Source organism: Augochlora pura, chromosome 7 (genome assembly GCF_028453695.1).
Source record: "Augochlora pura isolate Apur16 chromosome 7, APUR_v2.2.1, whole genome shotgun sequence".
NCBI classification, from domain to species: Eukaryota; Metazoa; Arthropoda; class Insecta; order Hymenoptera; family Halictidae; genus Augochlora; species Augochlora pura.
In genome coordinates, this window is record NC_135778.1 from 34,440,244 (window position 1) to 34,457,860 (window position 17,617).

Sequence of the window (17,617 nt, forward strand, 5' to 3'; positions counted from 1 at the left end):
TTGAAACGAACAAGAGAAAGAAAACCGTGCGCCGGTAGGCGGTGTTCGCGCGATCCCCGTAATTTCACCTACACGCGGAGAGGGGGAAGGGGGCACTCGACGTTTCCTAGAAACGGCAATATAGAACGTCCTAAAGAAAATTATCTGCTCCCGTTTTCTTCATTCCCATCGTTCGCCGTCCGAGGGATTCCCGGAACAAAGAATTGAACGAACGCGAGCGAGGCGCTCCGCGACCCACGCGTCTAATTGCCGACGTAACGTCGCGTCGCGTCGTCGGCCTCCGAAAGTATATGTTCAATTTTCAGTTGACGCTGCTCGCGTTCGCACGCGCGTCTGCGAAGTGTAATTAGAGTCATTACCAAAGTGGGCCGAAGACTCCTCGCTTGCTGTGCGCGGGCCCGCGCGTTATTAATTACTCGCGACTCAGGTCCGGGCCAATCTACCAACAATATCCGAATTTCCGAAATTCACTGCCGGGCGCAACGAACGAACCGGCAATCGTAAATGACGGCCGAACTCGTTATAGAAATTATTCTATTGCATTTCGCTTTAATTGATCGTGTTTTATTCTATTTTATTTTATTTTCTCTTATATCGTTTTATTTCGATTTATTTCACTTCTCTGTTTCATTTCGTCCATTCTGTCTTACCGTACGCCGCGCGAGAGAATCAATCGAGCTCGTTAAATGACAACCGAATTATCCACGCTAAATCTACCAAGATCGATACCGTCCGGTTCATATTTCGCGATTTTCACACGTCGTGGACAAGCTTTGAATAAGTTACGATCATTGGATTTACAATAAATGTGACTGTAGATATTCGACAACTGGGGCGAGGGTCCCTTACCGAGACGAATACAAGTGGGCAGCTACCGCGAGATAAAATTGTCTCACCTCGTTTCTGACAAGTACGAGTTAAACAAAAGTTTACTTTCCGTTTCGATCATTTCGACGAGTTGAAAACAACGTTAACTAATTAAAGATAACTTCGCTAATCTTTGTAAGCGGCAAACATTTTCTTCGGTACGATCTGTTTGCCCCGCCGCGTATATTACCTTGTTTCGTGTCAAAGAGCATTCCCCGTGAATAGATGAATGAAACGCAACGACAGGAAGACCCGAATGAAATGCAACGTCAACGGAAAATCCGAACGAAACGGAATGACGCGATGCTCTGAATGAAATCAAACGAGTCTCTCGATTTTGCGACGAGGCAACGTTCCCACCGTTATTGCTCGGCAGATTTATGCCGTTGAAAAACCGCGAACAGGAATTCGAACGTGGGCATAATAATCGGCAGCCGTTCGAGATTAAGCGTCCGATGGCCCCCCGTTCGTCCGGGTTCGTCTATTAGCCGAGTGAGTCGGCGAGGAGGAAAATCGTTCGGGAATGAGAACGTCGAACAAATGAATTCAGACGTGTCGCATCGGCGGGGACGTTCCCTTTGTCGGGGCAATTTACCGAGGCGGCTAATAAAAACGCCATAACTTCGGTCGGGCACCGGAAAATCAAGCTGTCGCCGACAAATGGACACGATGTGACATTCGGAAACGGGTGAATACGAGGAAAAGACGTGGACGCGAGGCGGGGCGAGGCGACGGAGCCGCGAACCGGCGCGCGCGACGCGACGCGCCGCTGCGAAGGAAAAAGCAATGCAACAAGCGCGCGGACTGGGGAGACGGTTTTACGAGGCGACTAAACGGTTGTAATCTCGCGCCGCGCTTTCCTTTTCTTTTCATAGCCACTTCCGACTGAACGCTTCTGCCACGCTTCCGCTGCCACCTGCCACGGGACGTCCACGGGGGTTTTAATCTTCAATGATTACGGACTAATTTACTCCCGGCATGGCAGAGCGGTTGACAACGTCTCTCTTTTATTTAGAACCTCTTCGAAACTTCAGCTACCGGGCTCGGGTCAGTAAGTAAGTTCTCACCTCCTCCGACTCTTGTTCCGGAACAGGTACGTCGTTGCCGTTTTCTCGATATACAGGGTGTTCGGGATCGTTTCAGCGTTCTATTCCCTGGACATTAAAAACAGAGACGGAAGAGGAGAAAGTTCAAACACATTTTTCTAACTTCCATGTAGTTTCTACTTCTTGATTACAGTTGCATATTTCATTTCTTAACAATTTTAACTCTTAGCTTACGACGACTTTTTCGACCAAGTGAGGTAGCAGGACGACATGATTTTCTCAAATCTATCTTGTATACAAATTATTTATTTTATATATAATACAAATATAATTTATATACGATTATATGCAATTATATACAAATATAATTTATATACGACTGTATGCAATTATATACAAATATAATTTATATACGACTGTATGCAATTATATACAAATATAATTTATATACGACTATATGCAATTATATATAATTTATATACAAATTATTTTAACATAAACACCGACTGTCGCCTCTCACTCGCCACTCGCCCTGCTAAGCGAAACGCCGCGGCGAACGAGAGTCGCCTTTCGTCCGCGATGGATTAATACTTTCCACTGTACGATCTCTCAATTAGAACTTTTATTAATTAAACAAAGGTATAAAATATGTCCCCTCTTTACGCGTTCATTAGCCAACGAGATTCAACACGGTGAAAACAACGACGACCGGGAAAAAAAACGAAATGAATGATGATCACGTGCCGCCGCGATTAAATCATATCGGGTGGAAAATAAAAAGCTATTTGCTAGATTGATTTCTATATATCCAGCCTGTTCGCTGAAATCCAACCGAAATTTGCTGAAATCAAATGAAATCGAATCGGATTCTCCGAATGTTTCCGCTAATTTGAATCCGATCTACCTATTTCCGCCGCCGGCGCACAAAAATCCGCGGTCTACTCATTAGCAATCAAAAGCATTCACCCCGCCATTCGTTCACCGTTCCAACTTCCGTAAAACCATATGGCATGGGAGTTATTGACCGATATGCCCGATTAAACGGTTCAAGAAGCAGGATCCGGGGGTGGTGGTTCAATTATCGCTGAGAGAAGAAACGGAGGCGGCGGAAAAAGAAGAAGAAGAGGAAGAAGAGAAAGGAGAAGGCGGAGGAGGGGAAGGTGAAGGATGAGAAGAAAGCGGAAGAGGAGCGTGGAGCGTTAAGGGTTGCTGGGTGGCCAAGCGAGCTTGACGCGGGCCGAGGCCGAGGACTTTTGGCGAGCGGAGCGCACACGCGTCACAATCCGTTTTCACGTCAGGTGGCCCGACATCGGCGAATTTTTATTGGAATGCTGCCAGCGTTGGTCTGTCACTTCCCCTGTCCCAGGAATCTATGTATATACGTCTCGAGGCTGAAGTATGTAAGACGGGACGACGTATTTATTTACAGGAGGCCGGGCGGCGCCGGAGCGGCAGGGTAGGTATCCGTAGTGCCGTAACTTGCCATACGGCTGCGGTAATGGCGATTTTATGTTGGGATGCCGAGTCGTTCTTGAGTCACCGCCGCCGCGCCACTCCCATTCGAACAACCCCCTCTGTCATCCGTCGGCGCCGTTTCGCAACCGGGGGATCCGGCAACGCTACGCTCTCCTATACTCCGTGGCTCCTGAGAACACCCCCCGCGCGCTGCGTCATCCGAGCCGAAAAACCTGGCCGAAATACGAATTCCCGAGTCATTCGTTCCTGCGGGAACTCGGTGGCTGGGAACAGCGATCCCCGTGGGAGGTTAATTTGCTCGAAATCAAGAACCGTGCGGTTTAAGATCGTAAAAAGTACGTGGAAAACAGAACGTCGCAGAGTAGCGACCTCCAAAAAATCCCGAAAACCTCGAGGTATGAAAATGAACGAAAATCTCGTCGACTCGGAGGAGCGAGGGCCGCGAACCGCCCGGCTCGGAGAGCAAGAAAGGCCGGAGAGGTCAACGCTAGCCGTTGCGTCCGTGACCCCGAGAGCAGCGTGGCGAGCGCAGGTGAGCAAATTAAACTGAAAAGATGCGACTCGATTGCAGGGAGAAACGCTTCCTTCCTCCGGCTCGGCTCGGCTCGGCTCGGCCCGGCTCGACGCGCTCGGCGCTTCCCTCCGGAACAAACAGTGACACAAATACAACTTGTCCTAGTTCCGCGGCTCACCCTATATGCGCCACAATGCGGCCGCCTTTCCGTTTTCCAGCTCCCTTCTCTCTCTCTGCCGCTTTTTTTCCGGCCGCGTATTACGCACTGAAAAACTTTTAGAGCGGCAACTCAGCTCATCTGTCCCGTCGTTTCGTTTTATCTCCGCTGGGAAAGAGAAAGAATGCATCGTCCATCATGGCCTCTCTCGATTATCCCACGGGAGGCATGTGCTCTCCTGGCATTCAGCATCCAGCTGAACCATGCGCGGCCACCCTTGCCCTTTTTCCTCTCTTCTGTCTCCCTTCTCGCTCCTCGATTCTCGCTTCTATCCCCTGTTGCGTCTCCCCGTCCCTCTTCCGTTTGTCTCTTTCTCTCTTTCTTTCCGTCTCTGTGGCTTTGTCTCTCTGTCTTCCTTTCTCTCTGCGTCTCTCTCTCTTTCTCTATGTCTACTTCTCTCTCTCTCTCTCTCTTTCTCTCTTTCTTTTTATCTCTGTGGCTTTATCTCTCTGTCTTCCTTTCTCTCTGCATCTCTCTCTCTTTCTCTATGTCTACTTCTCTCTCCCTCTTTCTCTCTTTCTTTTTATCTCTGTGGCTTTATCTCTCTATCTTCCTTTCTCTCTGCATCTCTCACCCTTTCTCTCTGTCTACTTCTCTCTCTCTCTCTCTTTCTCTCTCTCTTTTTATCTCTGTGGCTTTATCTCTCTGTCTTCCTTTCTCTCTGCCTTTCTCTCTCTCTCTCTCTCTCTCTCTCTCTCTCTCTCTCTCTCTCTCTCTCTGTCTTTCTCTCTCTTTCTCTCCGTCTCCCCCTCTCTCTCTGCCTTTCTCTCTCTCTGTCTTTCTCTCTCTTTCTCTCCGTCTCTCTCTCTCTCTCTCTCCCCGTCTTTCTCCATCCCTCCGGCTATATCTGCCCGCCTTTCTCTCTCGAGCTTGCCTTATCGCAAAGTTTAAGTACGCAAAGAGTCGGCGTCATTAATTATCCTAACCGGATAGATTAAAATAGTTGGCTGCGATAGAACTGCGGAACTTCCGAGGAATTCTGGCGCCGTAAAGTGTTTCGAACGATCAAGAAACAAGCAGCCAGCCAGCCATACCAGCCAGCGCACATACCTCTCGTTTTGCGCGCGAGTGATTAGACAGGACTTTTTAATTGGTGCTCGCCGAGGTTGTTGCGCGCGTACGGATGGGGCCGGGTCGCTGAATGCTGATGCATATTCTCCAATGCAAGTAGACTCGGCCGATTATTAGCCGGGTGCGGCGCGCGGTCCACCTCCGTTAACCCCTCGCGATTTATTTGCCGAAGGAACGGGCGCTGCTTAAATAACGGAACGATTGAACAACAGATATCGAACGATTAAATAACAGGTTGCTGTTGGCAAATTTGCTCCACGGAGCGAGGAATTAAAAAAATACTGTTTAACCTTGAGAGGAGTAGCGATCGTGAATTTCCACGGAATCGAAGCCGCGACATTTGTTTCTGTTGCAGCGTTCGCGCGCAAACGGCACCGATGGTGGCCCGGGGAATCTGTAAAAACGCAAGATGGCGCCGGTCCAAAACGGGAGCCGGTTTCCCGATAAACCGGGAGCGAGCGCCTATCCATCTATCCGAGCTGTACCGCGAGGTACGTGGGTGCGGTCGCAATTTGTGTTCGAGCAGAAGTTTGCGTTTATTACATCGTCCCTCTCAGCGGGGTAGGACGAGAACAAGAGAGGGAGAGAGAGAGAGAGAGAGAGAGAGACAGAGAGAGCGGGCCACGACACGAGACGCGACGAGACGCGAGACGCCGCCGAAGGCTTGTTATTACGAGACTGAAGCATGCCTGTTTATCCGTAGAATCGAGGGAGGACGAAGTATGCTCACTGAAAAATTCATTAACGTGCAAATTGAAAAGCGCCATTAGGCGTCTCTATCAGGGCGAGCGAGCGCGCGCGCGCACCGAGCCGGTTCGATCCTTTTCTTATCCCCGGGTACGGCGACCGCGGCCGAAGCCCCGGCTCCGTCGGCGGATATTAAGAAGCTCGGGAATTTATTAGATTCTTTGGTGTCTTCGATAACGTCGTTTCACGGGTTTAAAGCGAAGAACGATTGATCGGGTCAAAGGTCAACCCTTGCCGAGCCGACTCCGCGGGGAATCCGCGGGGCGCGCGCAGCCCCGGTCTTCCGAGCTGTCACCGCTCCGCGAAGAACAGTCGTACAACTATGAACTTGGGCTCGTTTCGAAGCACGGAGATTCTACTTTCCGCCGTGCATCATTCATTCCCTTGTAACACGCCTCTGCATAACATAACAGCAACGAAACTGGAAGCATGCTCTTGGAAAATTTTACCGATCCCGGAGAAGATATACCGCCGGCATCCACCTCGCTAAATCGCGGAACAAATTTTTTAGAAGGAAGTTGAACTACGGTAAACCGAAGTACAGATTCCAAGCTTTCAAATCAACTCAGTTTCGTCGTTCTGCGATTGTTTTTTTGAAAATTATAGCAGCTCGAATATCGCCGTGTTCTTGGGTGTCATGAGATCGCGGAGGGTTTTCCTGGGTCGAACTTATCCTCTTTTCTAGCCCATAAAGCGACTAAGAAAAATCGTAGACCAAGTCTCGAGGTGTCGTTGGAAAGAGGAATCTTCGGTCTTCGAAATCACGGTACAGTCAGATGCGGAAAAAATTGTTCAGCGATTCGAGGGATCGCCGAGTTTGTAGAATTTTCGAGGGAAAATGTATCCTCGGTTTCCAAGCCGACGCTTCGTGAGGAAAAAATCGTACAAGAAAATGAACTATAACCGACGAAAGCAGAGACATCGAGCTTTGTAACGAGCGAAAATTGATCGCCGTACGATTTCTGTTTCAGGAAATTCCGCTACGGCAAAGTCGTCGGAAGTCGGGACTCGCGGGGATCGATCGAGAATCTCGAATAAAGCTGGGTTCCCGCCGTTCCGATCCGATCCGCGGCGTAGGTCGAGCGATTCGAAACGAAAGGAAAAGTTTCCTCCCACGGTGGAAACGAGCATTTCATTAGCCGCGCACAATGCTGCTGTCGCGCGCCTCGGGATTTCCAATAAACGAATAATTGATAATTAATCATTGAAGCCGGGCGGTAAGAAAGGAGCGATTCGTTGCGCCGCGATAGCTAATACAATGGCAGGAGCCGGCGGATCTCGCGTACTTATTGCCCCGATCTACCTGCGGACGCGTATGTATGTACTACGGTAGCGGCAGAGTCGCGCGCATGTACGCGCGGATAGGTATGCATACATGAATGTCGGCTGCATATTTTCGGCAGCGCAACGCAATATCAACGTACCACAAACCGCGCGCGCGATACACACGCACGCCGCGCAGCACACCATGAAATCGCATATTACATGTTCATCGAGGCCCTGGTATACTCGTGTTATTCTCTCCACGCGCGAGCGCGCGCGCCCACGCATACCCGGCCGGTACGTGTACGCGCCGGTTACATTTACCTATTGCGAACTCATGCATCACGTATTCCCCAGCTACCCTCATATCACGTGTAACCGGCGCGTACATACCTGGTGCGGGCGCAATTCGTGATTTATGCAACGGAATATTAACAAATTCTTCGGCCATGAATTGATTCGGTTCGTCAGAAAAATGATCAACGGAAGTTGCTCCGATGTCCCGGACGTCTTGGCAACGCCTCGCATCCCCGACCTTTTCCTAAAACAAATTACCCTTTCGCGACGTTTATGTCATAATTTATAAGGCGACACGTTAAATACAATTTCAATCGTATCGCTGAAATTGAGCAAAGTGCTCAATTTACAAACTTACAGCTCAAACTTACAAACCATGGGGTTGCTTCGAAATTCATGACCAATGCTTTTCCCTGGAGGTATTTAAAGGCTCAACGTCTCAAATGAAAGCTTAAAGTTAGTACTTTATGACAGACTTATTTAAAATTGTCGGAGAATTCGATGTCCTGGTGAAAATTAAGAAAAACCAGTCAGTAGTTTTCGAAATCGGTATCTATGGATATGGAGATGATTCGAAATAATTTTGCGACACTTTTCCATGGAGATATTTGAACTTTCGAGGTCTCAAATTGACGCTGAAAAATCGTGCTTCGCGATGGATATATTTAGCAATCCGGTTCGAAGGTAAGCAACGAGCAAATTCACCGAAACGGTGGAATCCGTCGAAACGGCGGGATCGATCGTAGTCGTCGAAGTCGTCGCAGCGAAAAACCGGAAGCGTAAGGGGAGCTTCTGCAGACGCGTGTGCGAATAAAACGCGGCGGATCGGCTAATGGCTATATGTGTATAATATATGCGGAATGCTAGTCGAGCAGCGGGGACCGGCAGACGTCAGAAACAACCTCGTGCCGGCGAAAATAATGGGGGCGGGAAACGAGCGAGTGCTCAAGAACACTGGCGCAAGTACCAGAGATGCGGCTGAGCGATTACGGCGCGAACCGTTTCTCTTGGCTTAGGCTCCCTCGAAGATCTATGCGCGAGCCACGAGCCACGGATCCCGATCGTTTGTTGCCTCTTTTTTTTTCTTCCCCGACGGCTGGAATCACGGCACCGTAAAAACCATCGCCATTTAAATACTCCGAGAGCTTTTATTTCTCTCGAGTCGCGGCCGCCTCGCGACTCGCTTGACCGGCATGGCCCGAATTCGATCGCCTCCGGTCAAGGTCAACGATCCCTCGTCGATCTACTGTCATTGTCTAATATTAGGTTGTCCCATAAGTTACTTCCGCGCTACGCTATGAGCGACTCTAAGTGGCTGTATTTATATAAACATGCAAGCTTATCTCTTAGCCGTTTATGGCATCGGTTTCAGTCATCCCTGAGGTCTGTCAAAGTACGTTTCGTTGGTGACAAAGTCTCTTTTAAACATTTTTCTGCACCGTTCAGTATGGAGAGCCAAAAGAAGCATTTGCGGCATGTTATGCTTCATTGCTTTAATAAAGGCAATAGTGCAAAGGGCACTGCAGACGAGATTTGCACCGTTTACGGGAGTGGTACTACGACTATTAGGAACGTTCGCGATTGGTTTAAAAAATTTAGAGCTGGAAATTTTGTGTTGAAGGATGAAGACCGCAGCGGCTGCCCAGCAACGACGGATACGGACATTATCAAGACTGTGCTCACTGAAAATCCGCGATATAGTGTGCGTGAGATAGGGGATGCCACTAATATTCCCAAGACAACGGTACATGATCGTTTAATCAAGATGGGATATGCGAATCGATATGAAGTTTGGGTTCAACACCTATTGACGGAGACCGGCCTTACGATCCGCGTCTCTGCGTGCGATTTGCTTCTCCAGCGACATGAAAGGGATCCTTTCCTAAAGAGGTTTGTCATTGGAAACAAGACTTGGATTTTATACCAAAATGTGCATCGAAAACGAACTTGGTCTAAGGAAAATAGACCTTCAACTGTTGCGAAGCCTGGACTTCATCCGAAGGAGGTTCTTTTGTGCATTTGGTGGGACTGGAAAGGTGTAGTGTACCACGAGCTCCTTCCTCAAGGTGATACGATCAATGCTGACAAATATTGCAATCAACTGGATCAATTGAAAGCCGCCACAGCAGAAAAACGGCTAGAATTGGCGAAACGCCGAGGCGTCGTTTTCCATCACGACAACGCAAGATCGCGTGTTGCGTTGGCCGTAATGCAACAATTAGTACAGTTTGATTGGGACGTTCTACCTCACCCTCTTAGCTCCCCAGACTTTGCTCTGATTTTTTAAGAAATTTTTTAATTTCTTAAAAAATTCTCTCCGTGGTAAATCTTTCAAATCCATGAGCGAAATAAAAACGCACCCAGATGAATATTTTGCAAATAATCTTCAACAATTTTGCAAAGAGGGTATAATGAGGCTTCCTGAATGATGGAAGAAGGTTATAGAACAGAACAGTTCATATATAACATAATAAATCCACCTTAAACAACAAATATCGTTTCGCATCAAAAAAAGGGAAGGAACTTATGGGACACCCTAATATTACTGTCAAATAGTAATATTAACTTTCGTCAACGTCTAAACACTCGAGAATCGCAGGGAAGATACTCGTTCTCGCATTGGGTGGTAAATCTCCGAATGGATTGCGACACGCCGCGGCATTGTGGGTAATATCGGGACTAGAATGTCGCGTCAGCCGACAAAATCCGACACGCGGAACTCTTCATTGTAGGTTTGCTTGGGTCGCAACAGCTCGCCGGTGGACAGCTTAGAATGCCTAACACAGCAAAACTTGGTTCCGTCGCGCGGTGTTCAGGGTCGTTCAGGACGATGTCGCCATTTGACTATGACATCAAACAGGTGGCATAACATAACGGCAGAGTAACGACGCAGGGTGTAGGGCCGTATGTACACCTTCGACTATACGTTGCCCGCGCTATTACACGGCATTAGGCGATTACCCCTTTACGGGCCAGCGACACGCGGTAAAACAAACCGAAATTTCGGGTCGGAAGTAATGCCACTCGATATCTTCGAACGACGATCCACGACGCTGTTTGTAGACCAGAGAACATGACGGAAAGAGCGATAATTTTCCTCTTTCTCCGGATAATGCAAAGACGTCCCAAAGTCGTCCATTTTTGGACGCAGGACGCTCAGACTTATCAGATATCTTGTTATCCTATTTTAATCCCTTGCACCATAATAACAAGTCAGACTCGTGGCGAAGATTTCATGCAAGATCTACTAAATATGAGTATCATTAATTTCTTTTAAATCGAAATCAAATTGAATTCTTCTGTTACCAAAGTTTAAAACTGAAAGTAAATAAAAATAACAGAAGAAACAAAAATGATTTGCTCCCATTATTGAAAATATTAAGAACAAATAAGTACTAATCAACGCGGCATGAAAGGAATCCTAGTGCAAGGGGTTAACTTATTATAACTTGTCTTGTTCTCTTCTCGTTTATTTCTATTTTATTTACTCGAAACCCTCGTCTGTCCAATGGAAGGCAAAATCTCGTTCGGACCGTGAACTCGCCAGTAAATAGACACGAACAATAGATTCGGTCCAGCTCCTATGGGAAGTTAGTCGCAACTAAACCTACCAGTTCCATAGACACATAGGACGTACGCGACAACGAGTACATAGTATCAACCCCCGCGTTTCCTCTGATCGATTAACAAATCAATTCCGTTGGCCATCGTTCTCTTTCGCGCGGCGACGGAACGCGCTACACAATTTATCGCATTAACTTCCGTTGACGCCAAGTTTCCAACACGTGGTCACGCGCGCCGGCTCCTTTCCAATCTTCTTTATTCGACGGAAGTCTCGCGGGGAGTTAGAAACTGCCAGCACGCGGTGCTGTCCACCATGTGGTCAATAGCGAACAGATGCCGGCCGAGGAAATGGAACAAAGTTTTCCGGGAGACAAAAGGCCCTCCTTCCCCCAACGCCCCCCCCCCCCCCCACTCCACCCCGAAACCGGTATTTAGAGTCGTTCAACGACCGTATACTTTTCATTTCGTTAATCCCTCCGAGAAGATTAATTAAAGAATTTCCGCCCGCGGCCCTCTCTCTCTCTCTCTCTCTCCCTCTCTCTTTTTTTCTCTCTGGTCGTCTTCCGACGCCCTTGCTTTGAAACCGAATATTCCACTCGGCCGGTAAGGGGGCAGCGCCCGCTCCCCGAGCCCCAAATTGCTCCTTCTTCGTAACGGCTGTCCTAAAAACCGAGTTTTAGGTCACGTGATTTAACTGCCCTCCTCGTTTCGCGAACTATAAGTTGAAAGCTGCGGGAACGGTCTAACGGCCGAGTTCGGATTTCTTTCGCGGTGGCGTTTGCTCCGCGCGCGCCCTAGGACCCGCGGGGATGCGCGTGGCCCGGCTCCCCTCGAGCCACCGATCGAGCCCTCGCGACAATCGCCGCGTCGCCGCGCTGAAAATTAGACGGTCCGGCCGTCTGGATCGTCTCAAGGTCAAGGTTTCCGTAGTAGGATCCTGTATCTATTTATCGTCGAGAAAACTCTTTCGCTGCGACGACTAGCTGCCGGACAATTCTTTTTCGCCGCGACTGGAAGAGTTGATCCTCTATGGGCTCGTGTAGCTTTCAGGTTATGTACATGGTAATATAGGGTTTTCCAGTAAGGACGGGTCGATTTTGAAATGGAATAAAATGGGCTGGGCATGAGGTATCAACGAATAGTTTTTTTATTTATTAATGGGGCACATTTTGATTGAGTCGATAACTTTTGAAAAAAGATACGCAATTTTATATGCACTAATACTTTTGTTTCAAAGCTTTGATAACAGAAGCATTCATTTCTATTTCGATGTAGAAGAAATTAGTAATATTCATATTTAGTAGACCTTGCATGGAATCTTTAGCACGAATCTGACTCTTTACAATAATGCAAGGGGTTAAACAGAAACCTACTAAAAATAGAAGAATTTAAGACTACTAATATTACAAAAAAAGGCAATAACGTGAACAATATTTATTTTTCACAGGTATCCTGATCTCGCAGCTGCGACAAAGAAGCCGCGTCGCGATGATCCTACGCCAAGGAAAACAGAAAATCGTCCAATCAATTCGACGAGAGCTCTCCGACGATTCTTTCATCGTGAAGAGAATTTGTTGGTCCGCCGGTATATTTTATCGAATCCGGTTCCTTCGGACTCAAAGGCCCGCTGTTCAATAAAACAACGTTTCGAACACCTCCGTTACCGATCGGCGGCCGTCCGGGTCGAACAACGGCCCCTCAACCGCCATTATTATCGCCATTATCGTTGAGCCCTTTCACCGAGTTTCGAACAGCCATCTACATATATGTATCTGCAATAAACTGATCGGTTGCAGTCGGGAGGGGACCAGCGACACCAATACCACCGCGACGGGCAAGAACAAAAAGAAGGACAGGTCTAATTTATCGGCGCTAGCCATAAATTCCTGCCGTTTATTCGCTGTTTATTCCGCGAGAGAAAAAAAATGTCGGCACTCGTACCGCGATATCTCTCGGGGCCCTTCCTTCACCATCCATTTCCTTACTGAAACTATCCGCCGTTATACCTTTTCCATTTGTTTCTTCGCTGAAAGCGCTCTACGGTCGTTGCGACCGAGGTTACACTATAAAATAGCTCTCGACGTTTCTCTCCGTGGAAACTAGCCCTTAGTAAAAACTTTTACCCGTCCAATTTCACCTTGCACGCTCGTTAGACGACTGTTAATTCGTTTCAACAATAGCACGAACGTCCGACAAAATGAATTCCGACCAACGCTTACGTATACACTTGATACGACCGCGAATGGTTAATTGTTGCAAAAATGTCGGACGTTTTTCGTCTGCTAAAACATCTGATTTGGCTAGAAAATTTGGAAACGTGGTTTGGTAAAATTTTCCAGTAATCGTTTAATCGACTGGAAATTTGTCCAATTTCAGATTCTGAGATCCATCTTTGTACATCGCGGCGGGACATTGGAAAATGGCGGGCGACGATACGAAAACGCGGACAGCGAAATCGGCGTCGATCCGGCCTCGGCTCGGAAAACTCTACGCTCGACTCGATAAGCATGCGGGAGGTTATCCCTGTTCCGACTCGGACCGAGAAAGGCACCGGGCTCGCCGGCCCATTAAATCTGGATGCTTTCATTTTACCGAGCGTGGAGAAGAAGCAAGGTGTATCCGAAGACGACAAGGCCGGGGCTCCCGAAGGTGGAGAAGAGGAAGAGATCGGAAGGAGGCGTAACCTCCTGTCTCCCCCTTTACCCGAAGCTGTAACCGACCCACTTAATGCCAGCCGCGTCTACGATGGAGAGATTCGCTAAGAAAGAAGCTCCAACGAGCGTGACTAATGCGGGGTTATACATATACGTTTCTCCGGATAGATACAAAAAGAGAAAACGGAGACGGAGGAGGAAGGCGAGGTGGAAAAAGGAGGAGAGGCCAGGTAAAAGGGAGCAACGGCTCGGAGATGCGCGAGAGGTGCTCTCCTCTCTCGGCTAGGTTGCAAACGGGAAACGTATTCAGAAGGCAAGCGAGAGCGACGGAGAGAACCCGAGACCCGTTGTGTATCCGCTAACAAATACGACGTATCCCTCTTTGCCGCCGCCGACGCCGCCGCCTCCCAGAGAAAAACTCGGCACCTAGGCGGCGGAACCAGAAAAACTTTGATAGAGAGCGGATAGAGACAAAGCAGCGAACGGATGTAGAGAACCGAAGGGGTAGCAGACCCTTCGAGAGACCTGGCGGCTGGCGAACGGATTGATTTCGAAGGCTAGACGGCTGCCAGATGCTACCTGGCTGCTTGCTGCACTGTCCAGAGGAATACTGCGAATTCTCCGAAATTGTCTCTCAGCTTGTAAACAAAAATTTCATTTCCTTTCGCGTGTCCCTGTGTCTGGACGGCGGCTGGATGCTACCTAAATGCCACCTAAATGCTAGACGGATGCTGAGTAGTTGCTGAACTATCTGCAGGTGCCATCGGGCATTATTCTACCTGCTGATAGAATCTTGAGATCGGCGGACAGCACGTTTCATTTCCTTCTGTGGATTTCTGCATTTAGGTGGTGGCTAGATGCTAGACAGGTTCTAGATGCTCGCTGCAATTATGTGCCATCGTGTATATAATTATGAGCTGACCTACATTGTGCGTACTATGATAGTATTAGAAGATTGATGCTATGTAGTATTGTAATCTGTAAATATTGTAATTTATAAATATTCTAATAATAATTGAGTAATGGTAGAACGATAATAAATCTATTAAAAAATCTAGCCTGTAATAAAGCAGACTTTTGTAGTAAAAACTTTTCAGTAGTCTGATAAATTCAGGAAAAGGACATGGTGGATCTATCTAGCGGGCGAATTTTGAAACTAACTCTCCCTTGAAACAAGGGTAGAGAGTACAAGGGTAGAGGGAAAAGCGCTTCCGTTAGATATTTCTACGACGTGCTTCGAGCCTCCTGGTAAGTATTACCGAAACATGTTACATAAAGAGGTATTCGAGAGGGGTAGATATATTGAATCGTGTTAGAAAAATTTGTAAAAGCAATGAGAATTAATTAATAATCTCTCAGCTTGCAGAAAATATTTTTAGTTCTTATAACTCGGTAACTAGTCCAATGCGAAAATTGTTCGATCGTCTGACTTATTATTGACTTGTACTTCATGCATAAATTCTGAAGTTCGCAAGTTCTGTATGTAGAACGAGTCAACGCGAAGTCAGGCGTCGAATATTTTTGGCGAGAAACGTAATGTAACTCAGTGGCAAGTCAGAGGTCATAAATTAGACATGCTAGAAATCAGAGGATAATATTCAGAGTCAATAATTATTCAACAATTAACTGAAAAAGTAGTAGTATAAATTAAAATCAAATTAAACATCGAAAAGTAGGATTGTAAAACAGAGATGGGAATAGATCTTATAGAACGAATGGTAATATATTAAGTTTGCAATAGAAATAATTCTTTCACGGTGTACAGTGTACAATAAACTGTACCCGGGACATACATTGTGAGATTGTGACTAGAATAAATTAATAAATAATGATTTAATGTAAAAATGTGCGGGAGACAGCGCCTCTTGTAGCAAAACATGGAAGCTACTTTCGATGTCCGTACAGCGGACAGTTAGCCAAATACCGACCGAAAAAGCTTATGGGTATGTCGATAGATGGCGCCAGCAGTTAATTTTGGAAAAATTGAAACATGAAAAACTAAACCAAGGCTATAGAGCCGTTCAAGAGGATCTATATTGTCAGTATCGTATACAAAAACAAAATTTTACAAAATACCATCATAAGCGATAAATGCCTTGGAATTAACTGCTAACGCCATCAGTCGACATACTGATAAAGCTTTTTCGGTCGGTATTTGGCTAACAGTTCGAGCGTTTTACCACTGCACCAATCGGCGCTGTACGGACTCCCAAAAAGTTTCAGTATTTTTCCGCAAGAAGCTCTGCTATCGAGCAACTGATTCTTGCCGGAATCAGCATTGTAACGCATTGGAAAAAGCGGTTCGAATCATTTGCGCTCGAATAAAAGGTAATATTTCATTGCATGAAAATTAACTGATTTTACTCCCACGACGCAAATCAGTGGGACGAGTATTTGCAAATACAATTCTCTCCCTTTTTTTGGTTCCGAGCCATTTTTCCTACCCCACCTCCGAGCAGGTGGCGCCCTAAAACGACAAGAACGGAAACAAGGTGCTAGAGGTGACGCCATATTGCGACGCTACGGAGGAAACGCTGTGTCTCTGATTCTGTTCTCACCATGCAGAATCAGAAACGTGGACGTGGATACGTGTCTGCTCTCTCGATCGAACAAAAACGAGTAATTGTGCAAAAATTAGAATGCGGAATTTCTGTATCCAGAATAGCGTACGAGTACAATATCCATCCGAGCACCGTACGAAAAATCCGAAAGAAAGGGCTTCCAGCGTATCAGGGTCCTGACGTACAGAAACGAAAGCGGGTCCGGAGGCCGATGTACCAGGATTTGGACGCGCAATTATATTCGTGGTACCGGGACACGAGGACGCTAGGAATCCCAATTACGAACAGTTTGTTGCAGAAGAAAGCGCTTCAGATCAGTAAAGACACTAGCTGTTCGTCTACATTCAAAGCAAGCCACGGTTGGCTGGAGAAATTTAAAATTCGTCACAATATACGTCTGCTGAACGACTTTAACGAAGAAGAGAGCACCGATGTGTCGTCCGTCGAGAAATTTATCGAGGAATTCCACAAAAAGATCGAGGATGAGAAACTGCAGTGGCATAATATTTATAACATGAACGGATCGAAACTAGGATGGAAGTTCCTGCCCCCGAAAATATTGGCGGAATCGGCGAGATTGAGAAGCGAGGGGAAAAAAACACAGAACGAGGTGGTCAATGTAGGTTTATGCGCGAACGCGACCGGGTTGCACAAGTTAAAGCCGCTCGTCATAAGTAAACTTAAAAATCCGAGAGTATTGAAATGCTTCAAAGATGACATGCCGGTAGTATTTAAATTCCATAAGAGATGTTGGATGGATCAAACGGTATTTCTAGACTGGTATGAGAATGATTTTAAACCAGCTGTGAAAAATTATCAGGCTGAGCATGGTGTACAGGAGAAAGTTATTTTGCTATTGGATAATTATCGGGGAATCAAATTAATGGAGGAATGCCATCAGGACAAACAATTTGAAATTGTGATTTTGCCTCTCAATACCACAGCGTTGCTTCAGCCTATGGACCAAGGAATAATTGCTAAGATGAGAAAATCGTTCTGTCTAAAAATGCTGCAGAAAATGACGGAGTATAATGGCGGGTTGAGCGAATTTTACAGCAGCTATACTATAAAAGATTATGTAGAGATAATAGGGGAATCGTGGGCAGAAATCAACTCGAGAATTCTTAGGAACTCTTGGAACAATATAACAAAATCCTCTGAAGAAATAACAATGGAAGAACATCTGGATGAAGAGGACGAACAAATAAACGAGTTGATTGCCATGCTCACAGGCCACGATGAATGCTTAGAAAATGAAACGACAGTAATAACGGATGCTGAAGTACAGTTCTCCGAGATCGATGCTGTAGAGTGCCAAGAAGTATTTGCAGAGGAACAAG